This window comes from Micrasema longulum, unplaced genomic scaffold, assembly GCF_059751315.1.
Source record: "Micrasema longulum isolate JH-2025_06_02 unplaced genomic scaffold, ASM5975131v1 h1tg001703l, whole genome shotgun sequence".
Lineage (NCBI taxonomy): Eukaryota > Metazoa > Arthropoda > Insecta > Trichoptera > Brachycentridae > Micrasema > Micrasema longulum.
The window spans coordinates 24,765-37,358 of record NW_028278881.1 but is presented as its reverse complement, the minus strand read 5'-3'; positions in this window follow the sequence as shown (position 1 = coordinate 37,358).

Sequence of the window (12,594 nt, the reverse complement as noted above, 5' to 3'; positions counted from 1 at the left end):
TCTGTGATACTCTTACGAACAGAATTTTAGTTATTTACCTATCGAAAAGTTCGACGCGTATTATTGTCAAAGCGGCGGGTAGCCGTGACGTACCGCGCATCTAAGGACTCGTGAAAAGAAAGTGGAAAAGCAGCTTCGATGACTAACTCGCACGGAAGGATGGCGGCGAAGAGTGCGGAGAGGTTGGGCATGGCGACATCCACCAGAAAGGCGGGCAAGTTCCAGAGGAAGGGCTCGGCCGCCCTGCGCCTGGGCAGCCCGAGTAGCCCGGGCCCCGTGGCCTACGCGGGTAGCAAGTGGGGCGAGTCTCCCGCTCCCGCGGCCCTGCCCCGCCCGCCTACACACTGGACACGGCCGGAGCCCAAGATGCTGCTCAGCGTGTCGGCGTAGAGGGCCCGGGGGGCACGGCGGAACTCTCGCTCCTCCACGAGAGGAGTCCCCATATTGGTCAGGATTATGTTCGGCCCTGCCCACCGCCGCCCGCTGTAATTGTATATAAAATGTTTCTAAACTTTTAGTATTAAATGTCAGTGTGATGTTCATCCCGGTTCCATAAACCGGGTTCCGAGAGGGTTGTCCGAGTGAAAAGATCAGCTTTAATATTTTATCTCTGTGACTTTAAACCTGGTTTTACTATTTCTAATCTGATTTTAATCTTCAACACGAGGCATTCTGTCGAACTTCTCTTTTTATTCCTCTTTATTTTGTGGACCCTTACGTGTTGTACATGTACATATCATTTCGATGGCAATTTTTCCTCTTCCGTGTTTATAGGGAAAAGAGGAAAATTTCTGTCATTTTTCTTTTAATTTTTTTAATAATCCTACATTATCCGTATATTAATGTTTACTTTTAATATAGTCTCGAGATATCTTTTAAAAAATTACAGTACCCACCATACTGGCTTTCTCAAAATCTGTATCTTAATTTTTGTAAAGATGTCTCCGTAATGCGTAAATGTAATACTCCGTCGAGTACCGAGCATTCTTATATATTAGAAATTTTTTAAATCGAATGCGAAGGCTCATTTTAAATCTATCATTGTCTAAATTTGAGATAGATTATTTGTTTCGCATTATATTAGATAAGAAATTATTATTGTAAGGAACCCCTCTCGGAAAGAGAGCAATGTCTTATTGAAAATGATGGAATGTAATAATTATTAGATTTAGTTTGCCTATGAAATCTACGAAAAATGAAGTTACAACTGTGATATTTGATAAAATTGTTCGATGGTGCATCATTCGCTAAATTGTCTAAAGGAAAGAAGTTCTCGGGAGCTAGTGGCCCTCCCGCGCTCCGCGTGGGGCGCCGCTGGCTCGCGGGTTCCCCTTCCTGCGGTGAGCACACTCGGGCACTTCAGGGTCCTACGTACAAACATCCGGCCGGGGCGCCCTCTCCTCCGACCTTCTAATCTCCCCTTCCCGTATATCGTTAGTCGAACCCAGTGTTCGTTTTCGTATCCAAATTATTTTTACCGCATCTAATAAAATTATAAAAATCTCTGTTTCCACCGGCACTAGCTGGCGGAATGGGGGCAAAAAAATATGTTATCATTTACGGAGGACGGAGGAGAGGGGCCCGAGGTAAGCTCGACCCGGCCCCATTGCATTTCTTTAGTAAGTTTAGTCGTAGTCACTGCCATTGTCACCCGGGGGGCGCGGCGCCGTGTTAGTTTTATATAAATGAATACATGCGCGTGCGAGCCGGTAAGGTGCCCAACGGTGGAATGTGACAAGACAATATGTATTAGTGGAGATGTGTGCTTGGAAGTGATAGGAAGTGTGAATGCGTAACTGCGGGAAGATGTGCATTGTAAAGCTCGGTGCGTCAGCGGGAACGAGACCAAACTAACCGAACATTCCATTGCTGGGAGTCGTGTGCCACTTACGGCAGAACAGAACGATGCGTGTCCGCCTCGCACCGAGCTAGTCCCGTTCGGTACAATTTTGTCAAATGTCTTATCGAGTGATACCGAAGTGTGGAACAGAAAAGTATGCAGAGTGATTTGGCAAAGGGTGAATTCTTCTCGTAAAGAAGAATTTGCTCTTGAAACTTGACATCTTTCCATCTGCTCATAGGTATATCATAATGTAATAACTTTTTTATAATTTTACTAAAGAGATTAATATTTTCATCGCAATTGTATTAAAAAGTTTCAGATATATCCGTAATTTGTGCGGATGTCCAATATTGGATGTATAAGTATAGTGACAATTGTTATGGCGATATTTTCCCTTATGTTACATCTCGTGGAAGTGATAGTGCGCATGTGATATTTGATGAAGTAAGAAATGGCATGTTTGGAATACGAACAGTACAAAAATGTATTACTCATTTAAATTTTGACATTTTAATAGATTGTCCTCGAAGTCACGTTAGGAGTATGGGACAAGAAAATATATTATAAATGTTGTTTGTTAAAGCATGCACTAGGAGGAGACCAATATTATATATATATTTATAGTCGTCACTGCGCTGGGGGAGGTTGAACGGTCGCAGTGGGCCTCCACTCTTCAACTCTCCGACCTCCCCGCAGTACAGTGTGTTGTGTTAGTATGTATGTTCCATGTGATTGACATCTGTTTAATATTTTACTTTTTCATTCGATTAATTCCCGTATTATAATGAAATTGTAAAATCTGATAATATTTTTTTGTAAATTTGGCATCTTCAGATCTCAATTGATATAGTTTTAGTAAACACAAGTTTCTGTTCATCAAAAAAGTATCGTGGATATCAATCTGGTGAGTGGTTGTGAGACGCCTGAAAGAAGATCCTTTTATAATTTAAGGGCAAAGGGTGAAAGTCCCCGCCGGCATGGCCGCCCTCCTGATAGATTTAATTTTGTTTAATATAAATATTTTTGTTTATTATGGCAAATATTTTGGCTTACTTTTGTTTTTGGTTCGATAAAATTATATCGATAAACTTTACACGACTGTTTAAAGATAATCATTATTTTCATATTGTATGTGTAATAATATGATCTCAGTTCTGATTTTCCGTCGGGAGCCGGTAATGTGGCTTCTCCCAAGTAATATTAGTAATAATACTACATTGTACTTGTGCGGAACTCGGGAAGATCTGAATCTATAACTGTGATGTACAAACATAGGATATTCATTCATTCATTTTAACTGAACAAGACACATGTACGTTAATTTTAAGGCATATACTTTTAAGTAAACCGAATTATCATAATTCACATTCATCTCGCAAGAGGACCTGTGGATTCACCCAACAACTGAAGACATCCCGACCTCTCCGCAGTGTTACCGACACTGCTTCCATCAACAGCCAACATTCATCCGACGTACATCCTCAAGATCCTTCCGTCTGCGCAAGACTCACGTACCTGTCCACTATGGCATATCACAGTCTCCCTCGTATTACCACCTGGAAGCCATTTCTCCGGCACAACCCAAATTCTGTCTGCCGCTGATCCGAGTGATAAAGTGCGATATCAGAACTCTATGAAGTCCAACAAATTATATTGAAGTTTTTACACTACTTATAACGCAACAAATCCTCGAGAAATGTTCCTTACTCGTGAGGGATCCCACTTACCACCTCAAATTCCTTCCCCCCCCCTGTTGTTCCTTCCCAATCATCCCTCTGTCCTTCCCATCCCCATTCCTTTCCTCCGGGCCCCTTTAGGGGCCCCCAAATTTATTAGTCAATCGATACTGCTTTATGCTTGCTTAACGGATTGCCTCCATCTGCTGCACTGGACGAAGTTGCCACCATCCGAGACCTGCTTCATAGAAGGCCCTTCCACTGATGCCACATGACAAGAGCCATCACGGTTTGTATTTTTCTAGCATCCATACTAATATTATAAATGTGAAAGTGTGTTTGTTTCCTTCACGTCTCAATGGAGCGACTAGACATTTTTTTTTGCATAGGGATCCCAGAGAGGTAAGAAGTAAAATAGGATACTTATTTTTCATCCCGAATTTGGAAAAAGCACACTGAAAAATATATATAGCATATCCAACAATGAGCAACGTTTAAAAATTAGTAGGGGGTAAGGTGAGATGTCAAAAAGAATAAATTTGAAAGTAATTCTTAAAATTTCTATAATTTACTTTGACTTGCTTTATCTATGGTTTGTTTGGTTTTGTAGACTATAGTCCTTAAAATATAGCTTGATTAGAATGACAGCTGTCAAACAAATTTCATTAGTGATGGGAAATTACTGATCCCTTGTCAAATCAATTTTATTAGTTATTTCATGCAATCATGAAACTGTTTACGAAAATTGAAATAAAAAACGCAAAAACAAGCCCGTTATAGTGTGTTTAACAGAATTATTCACCAAAAAATAAGACATTTATTTTTTTCATGAACAACATCTAATTATTATTTTTTTCTTCAGGGACTCTGAAATATTCTAGTGTGAAAATACCCTTTCAAATAAATATTTCATATCAACCATGTTGGGAATCGAACCTGAGACCTCTTGAATGGTAGGCAAACGCGCTGACCATTACACCCCGAGACCGACAAATGAACATAATGAACTAGTAGTCCATGAAAAGAAACTAGTTTCCAGTTACGAAATATCCTTCAGGATTTACATTAGTTCCTAACCCTTTGAAGTTTTTTTCACTTTTCTAGCTTCTAGTGCCTTTGTCAATTTTAGGATTGGTTGTCATCAATTCAGTATGACGCATCTGGGTCTTAATTTTTTTAAAGTGAATATCAAATTAATTTATTTTTCACCTTTTTTTATATACGTTTTGCAAAAAAAAACTCACCAGCAAAATTACATTAAATTATCCAACAAATCGTTGGCTGAATGCAGAACATCATAAATTTCATTATAGCAAGCATCAGGGGCGCGATTACAAACGTTATCTTTATCGGTACATATCGAGACGGTATAAAGTAAAATCGATATTTATGTACGCAAATGTGAACATTTAAAGTATCTTCGTCGGTAACCTGTAGTTTATCATGTTAAGCAGAAAAACGTAAACATATTCATACAGAAAGCTTAATATTACTTCGTAGATAAAATTGAAGATAACTTTTATGGACTCAACGCCACGATTACAATGGGAAGTTAACAGAGTTATCTTCGACTGTCTATAAAGAAAAACCGATATTTGTGTACGAAAAATGAGTATATTTGCATGAACGATTAAAGTATCTTCGTCGGTAACCTATAGGCCCTTTTCACATATGCCACGCAAATCCACCCGGCCCGGTAACTTTACTGTGTTCATGATACAAACGCATACCTACACTAAGTGTCAGCTTTTGTAGGGTGAACCCGGTAAAATTACCGCGCCCCCGCCGCGTCGACTTGTTTAGGGAAAAGTGCCTCACGAGATCGTATTATCAAATCGATTTAAATCATTACAGTTTTTTTTACTAATAATAGAGTTTTGAGGCACACGTAATTCAAAAATATATTTTTATTAAAAATCATTGTCAATTTCTTAATAAATACTACTTTGTCTAAATTTACTCATGACAGCAATTGTACTTTCACAAGCAAAAACTTTGGAAGGACACAGCCAGTACTGCCTGAGTGGCAATGATACCACATGTAATATTGTGTGCCGCGGAAGTTTCGTCTCAAATTGAACTCAAGTCTCATGTTGTATGCTTTTACGGTACATTTATTAGAGCTTTCGTCCTGTAGCTGGCATCTTCAGTTATTTATTTAAAGAATTTATCCTTCTCAGTTGAAATATCTTTATAGCAAAATGTTTTTTTTCGTGATTTAAATCCACGTAGTTAAGCACTGCATATATGCGTAGCATAGATGCATGTATGCATAGCATAAATTCATGTACGCATAACATAAATTCATGTATGCATAGCATAAATGCATGTATGCGTAGTATTAATGCATATATGTATGACATAAATGCAGATATACATAGCATAAAATATAGATGTACATGGCATTAATGTTCTACGTTCTAAGATATCGAGGTTTTACTGACAGAATGCATTATATGTTTGGATAATTTATATAGCGCCATTTTTGTGGAAATCTCAAGGGCGCTGTACAATAAATAAATATCCCAGCACGTCTTGCAGCTACAGAGCGCATGGACGGTTGGGATTCTAGTTCCTCGTCTCCAATTATGATATATAGGAGCTAGATAACAGCACGTCTTGCAGCTACAGAGCGCATGGACAGTAAGAAATCTAGCCCCTATTTACATTTTTAAAATTTATTTAACAGTGAAGTTGAAAGTGATATTTTAAAAACGAAATAAAAAGCAAATTTATAATAATAGAAGTAAGATAACAACAAGTCTTGCAGCTACAGAGCGCATATACGGTCATTAAAACAAGTTCCGAGATAATCGCATTTAAAGTTTTTTATTCTTTCAACGCATTTTTTCTCCCACGATTTTTTCATGTATTTTTTTAAAGCTTTGAAAGAGAAAGTAGTCTTTTTTCTCTAAGCATAGCAAAACATTTGAAACCAACATCTTTTTATTTATTTTTTATTTATTTAACTTTTTGTACATAATGTTATTTGTACATTGGCGGGCTTATTGCCAAATGGCAATTTCTTCCAACCAACCAATAAAATAAAAGTTTTATTTTTATAATTCAAGTTACAGAACATATTCAATAGAAAAAAAAGATTAAAAAGTTAAAAATATATAAAAATAGAAATAAACGTATTTGTTTGTAAATAACCTTAAATCAAAACTATTACTCAATGGGAAAAATGAAAAAAAGGGGAAAGAGGAAAAAGGAAAGGAGGAGAGATTAAGGAAGAGAAAGGAGATGTTTCTTCAGACGTGATTTAAACAGAGATAATGTAGTAACATCTTTGATGGTGGATGGGAGATGATTCCACAGTCGAGCCGCATGGACACTATATGATAGAGAAGAAAGAGGAATTGTGGATGGGTATTAAGAGAGTGCCTTGAGAATTAGAACGAAGAGGTAAACCATGAACTGATAAGCGTTGACATTTTTCACGCAGGTATATAGGAGCGTTAGGACTATGAAGTACATTGAACAGAAGTGAGAGGGAGTGATAGTCTCTCCGCTGTCTAATTTTTAGCCATTTCAGTTGCCTACGATAATCAGAAATGTGGTCATATTTCCTAAGACCAAAAATGTACCTTATGCTTGTATTCTGAAGTCGTTCAAGTTTATCGAGTTGCTCACAGCTTAAATCAGTCATGGAAACATCAGCGTAATCTAGAATGGGTAGTAGTAATGCTTGTACAAGGGTGCATTTAAAATTTTTGCAACCTTCTAAGTGAGTGTAGACTGAAAAATATTTTGCGGCTTAATTCATTAGTATGAGCTCGCCAGCAGAGATGTTCATCCATTTGTACTTCTAGATTTTTTACGGATTTTCTGTATTGAATATTGGTACCATTGACAATACGAGGATTAAGTGAAGGTATGTCTAGCTTACTAAGCAATCTTTGACTACCCGCAAACATAATTTGTGTTTTAGATGGGTTTATTAGTAAACCATACTCTTTTGTCCATGTTGACACATCTTCCGCCTATATTTAAAAATATATAAAGACTGTTGACTTAATGCATTCTGTTAGTCCTCGATGTATAATATATTTACGTTACGCATATCTATAGATATGCTTTGGTATGCATAGCATAATGCTTTGCATAAATGCACGTATGCATAGCATTGCATAAATGCATATATACACATAGACAGGCGCCGTGGCGTAGTTGGTTAGACGGCCAACTGCGAAACTGGCGTCGCGGGTTCGATTCCCGCCAGTTGCAAGAAAAAAAATCTAAGAAAGATTTTTTCTCAATTGGTTTTGGTGTTGTGGTGTATTTTTCATTACCTCCTTCCATATACCCTCTTATCCCACCTGCTGACAAGCCTCAACATAGAGGCTTAGCGGGTTATTCCTTTATGTAAAAAAATAATGCATGCATGCATTGCATAAATATTTTGAAAAGTAAAATGGAGATTAAATGTATAAAGTACTTTTTTCAAATAAATAATTGCGTTCTTTTAATTTGCCCAAATATTTACATTTTGAGGCCATTTTCAACTACATAATACGAAATAACTGTTCGAAAATGAAAATCAACCTCGCACCTCTGATCCGTGAGTCGGCCTCACTGTCACGGGACTACAACCGGTTAATTGATTTACTATAAACGTTATTATAAATTAGTGGAACCGTTTATTCCAATAAAACGTCTGGTCACATTTTGTCAGAAACATAATATATAATACATATTTTATTTACAAATAATGTAATTACAATACTATGGCCGTTTTCACATTATGGTAAGAATCCACCCGGCTCCATAAAATAACACCGGGTAGATTGTCATTTATCCTATTATGATTGTATTTATTTAATGGCAGGTAAACGCACTAACCTGTACACCATGAGACCGACTAATTTCCACTCGATTTCCTTCTGCTTAATTTTTACCTGCGAGTAAAAGCGAAATAAATTAAAAGCGAAAAAAGAATATAAATAATAAGTATCCACCCACCCTAATTTTACCGGGCCTGGCGGTTGGCACTGACATGTGAACGGGCCTACCTCTCGGATGCCGCTTTGCTATGTTGCCAAATTTAAGAGAGTAAATGGCTTGCTAGTTATTTTTTTAGTGTATGTTTTACATTGTAGGTATATAAGATAAAATGATTCATCTTACCAAATATAATAATCGTGAGAGCAAGAGTATAAAACGGAAAATCAATAACAGCTCTCAGAAAAGGATGTTTATTTTTAGAATCCCGGGATAGACTTTCCCAAATACTTTCATTTCCTATAACGTTTAGCTATCCATGTTCGTATGCATGTGTCGTGATGATTTTAATATAAAAAAACACAAACAGGAATTCTTGCTGCCATAAGATTTGTACCTATATCCGACAAGACCTTTAAAAGGGACGTTAGCGAGAAGCTCCATTGGGCAAACCACTACTACAGTTTGATTTTCATTTTCTATTACAATTTAATACTATTTGAATACGGCCTCAAAATTGAAATATATTTGTCTCTACATAAAATGAAATAGGTAGGTATTGGTATAAAATGTTATCAGTAATATCATGCATAAAATTTATGTTACCTACGTGTAAAATAAGTTCTTACTCTCCAGTTGCCAGTGGCAGTGTAGAATTACATTTCACATCCACTCTGCCAGGAATCGTACCCAGGACCAGGAGAATTGCAGGCGAACGCGCCAACCACTAAACCACTAGGTGGACTTATCTCTACTTGATTTTGTTTTTCAGGGTTTATACCTGAGAGTGGCCATTGAGTCAAAAACGCTCGTCCATGTTTCTAGTTCTTTTTCTCAATCAGAACTCTATTCTTTATCCGCCCGGACTCCGAACACAGACCGAAATATGCACTTAATGGTAAAATAATATATTTTTTTCTTTAATATTTCGGGCCTTGGGGCTGGGAATTACACGGAATTTCAACTTTGTTTCGTAAAACCGAGTTGTTTCTGCTACCTTTTGCTGACCCTATGCGTTACATATTGTATCAATCTTAGAGTTTTAACACGTCTATGGCTAATAGAGTCGCCCTTTTTTTTAAAAAAAAAAGGAATAACCCACTAAGCCTTTATTTAGAGGCTTGTCGGCAGGTGGGATAGATCGGATATGGAAGGAGGTATTGAAAAATACACTACAACACCCAGACCAATTGAGAAAAAAAAACTTGGATTTCTTTCTTGCAACTGGCTGGAATCGAACTCGCGACGCAAGTTTCACAGTTGGCCGTCTTACCAACTGCGCCACGGCGCTTGTCAATACAAACCATTCTATGATTGTTAACCACGAAGTTAGCTACAGTTCTACATCGATACAACGGGCCATAGGTACTCGGGTCGAGAATTACAAGCGCAAACCGAAACAGGCCGTTACACGTTTGTTGTTGAACTAAAAACCAAGCAAAAAATTCGGAACACTTTTTTTTGTGCAATAGAGTTAGTTTCATAATAAATAAAATAAAATATGGGGAGCCGTGCGATTACACAGGACAGTTGGTCACCCTCTCTCAAAAAGGCGATTTTTTGTTTATTATATTCTTCTTTTGATTTCTTATTCCCTCAATCGGCGGACTTGATCTCAATAGGTATACACTGTATATTGTAATATAATAATTATTACAGTTGAATGTACAATCATGAACTGCGCAGTAGCAAACGACGAAAACACTCTGCCCCTCCCCCCACGTCAGCTGTTCCTCTTTCCGTCTGTGTTTGTGTAGCGCAGGTCACGTAGCCGAGCGTTTGCCAAGTTTGGCAACGCCGCGCATCGTGTGTTGAATGGGGGGGGTCTGTTTTGAAAACAAAGGATGCGTAAAATTTATATTATATTCATTGGGGTATATAATTATGCTAATGTTACTTACAATTTATTCTGATCTTTAACTCTTGTGTGGCCGTGATGTCACACTAGTCTACATCTAAATATATATAAAAAGCAATGTTCGAATGGTTGTACTCGATGGACTGAATAACTACCCACTGTACCGATTTACGTGCGGTTTTCAGATAAATGTACATCTTTGCCAGGAGAAGGTTTATAGCTCATAAAATCTTTAATTTATTAAGTACAAAAAAGCTAGGAGCGTAAATGTTTTTTATCCATCACCAGGGTTGCATTCGCCGAGAATACAAATAAAAAAAATGGATGGAGGTTATTTTTTAATGTATAAAGTAAGCTGGTTTTTGAATGTTTACAAACAACATTAATTTTTATGGATCACAATCAGATTATTTCCTTAAATTCCTTATAAATTACATCCATTTATTTCTTTTTAGTGGATTTTTGGTTGTACTAAAACAATGTTTACTGTCATTCGATACATTTTTGAAAATCGCATTTCTAACTAAAGTGCACTCCTGACCATAGTTTGACATTGGCAAAAATAATTCTATATTTTAAAATGAATTATGTAAAGTTTTGGAATTCAACCATAAACTAGTACTTAGGTACCTGCTTAAATTCAATATTTCAAAATATCACGACACCAGTATGACGATGTCGGTCACGACGAAACCCGGTCTGCTGTCTAAAAAAAATAATAAATTCAGTTTGGTATGTAGGTGCGGAAAACGGGACAGCGAAACGTCGATTTTGTTTATTCTAACAAAAGGTCTTACATACAGTTGTCTTTTTCGCACAGAATCGGGGAGGCATTTGCAAGACAGCGACAGGAAAACAATGTTCGAATTCCTATTTATTAAAGATATGTGTTTGTCATTTTTTGTAAGGATTAAGTCCGGTAATAAATAAATAAAAATATAAAAATTCTGTCCTCACAATTTATGTAAACCGAAACACAAAAATAATAATGTATACGTACATATCTTATTTGGACTAAATACAATACTTTATATCAAACTTTCGATAGTGTTTATTTAATCTGTATACGAGTATGTACTCAAATCTAGCAATAGCAAAGCATTGCCGGGTTCAGCTCGTATGATATAAGACTTGATATATCTCTCTATTTTAAAAAAATTATGTAGTTGAATTTTTTGTAAAGCTTCAAATTGACATTTTCACACCGGATTTGGAAAGTAAAATTTGCAAAACTGTCATTTTTGATACAAAAAATAATTATCCTTGCTTCGCGAAGAATGAACTGAATGAATGTCCGCCAATACAGCAATAAATCCGTATAAGATAGGTCTCATAATAAGGAAGACAGAGACTCTGTTCTGATGCCGGTGTTTGTGTGAAACAGATTCAATAGGTTATTGACAGTGATGGGGGACGCACGCATGTAAAATGAGCGGCGTATTTATGATTTTTAATTATGTGTTTATTTTTATAAATTATGGAAATGGAATTATTAAACAGTATATGTCTCCATGTTTTTATTTTTTCAAATGTCGGAACTTTAGAATATTCTGTATTTTGCTTGTGGGTAACACGAGGTACGTCCTGGAAGTGATTTTTTCATTAATGGTCCTATATAAATTATCCACAATAATAACGATGTTACATCACCGCGCGCAAATAAATTATTTAGCACATTCTTTTAAGAGTTAATAACCTCTACTGCTTTATACATAAATATGTACGTAACAATAAGTTTTCATATGAATCATTCTAGTGTGCCTAATAGTTAACTCAGCGTAATTTGTATGTTTAGGTATTTAGTTCACCGGCTGGCACTAATACATTAGCATGGGGTTATTAGTATTAATATGGATAACACATATATCGCCATTTTCGTAATTTAATACCTCAAGGGCGCTTTACAAAGTGATTCTATGAATATCAATTTAAGTTTACCTTAAAATGTATAATTTAAGCAAACCAAATTATTTTTTCTTCATATAAGCTACGAAATTATTTAAATAATTTGGAAAACAGTTAAACATTTGAACGCACTACAGTGCTATTAGCTACTGTACATAGTTCGTTCAAATTCGCTGCACGCACTCCATTACCTAATGAGAAATTTCAGCCCTACGGGAAATTGAATACAAAAAATGTTTTCTTGCGTGCGGTTAAAATTAGAGCATTAAATTGTAAAGAAAAGTTTCTTGAAAATGTATGAAAAAAATAATAAATAATATATTTTACTTTGAACGACGTCACTGGTTCATATGAACCAACCAATGATA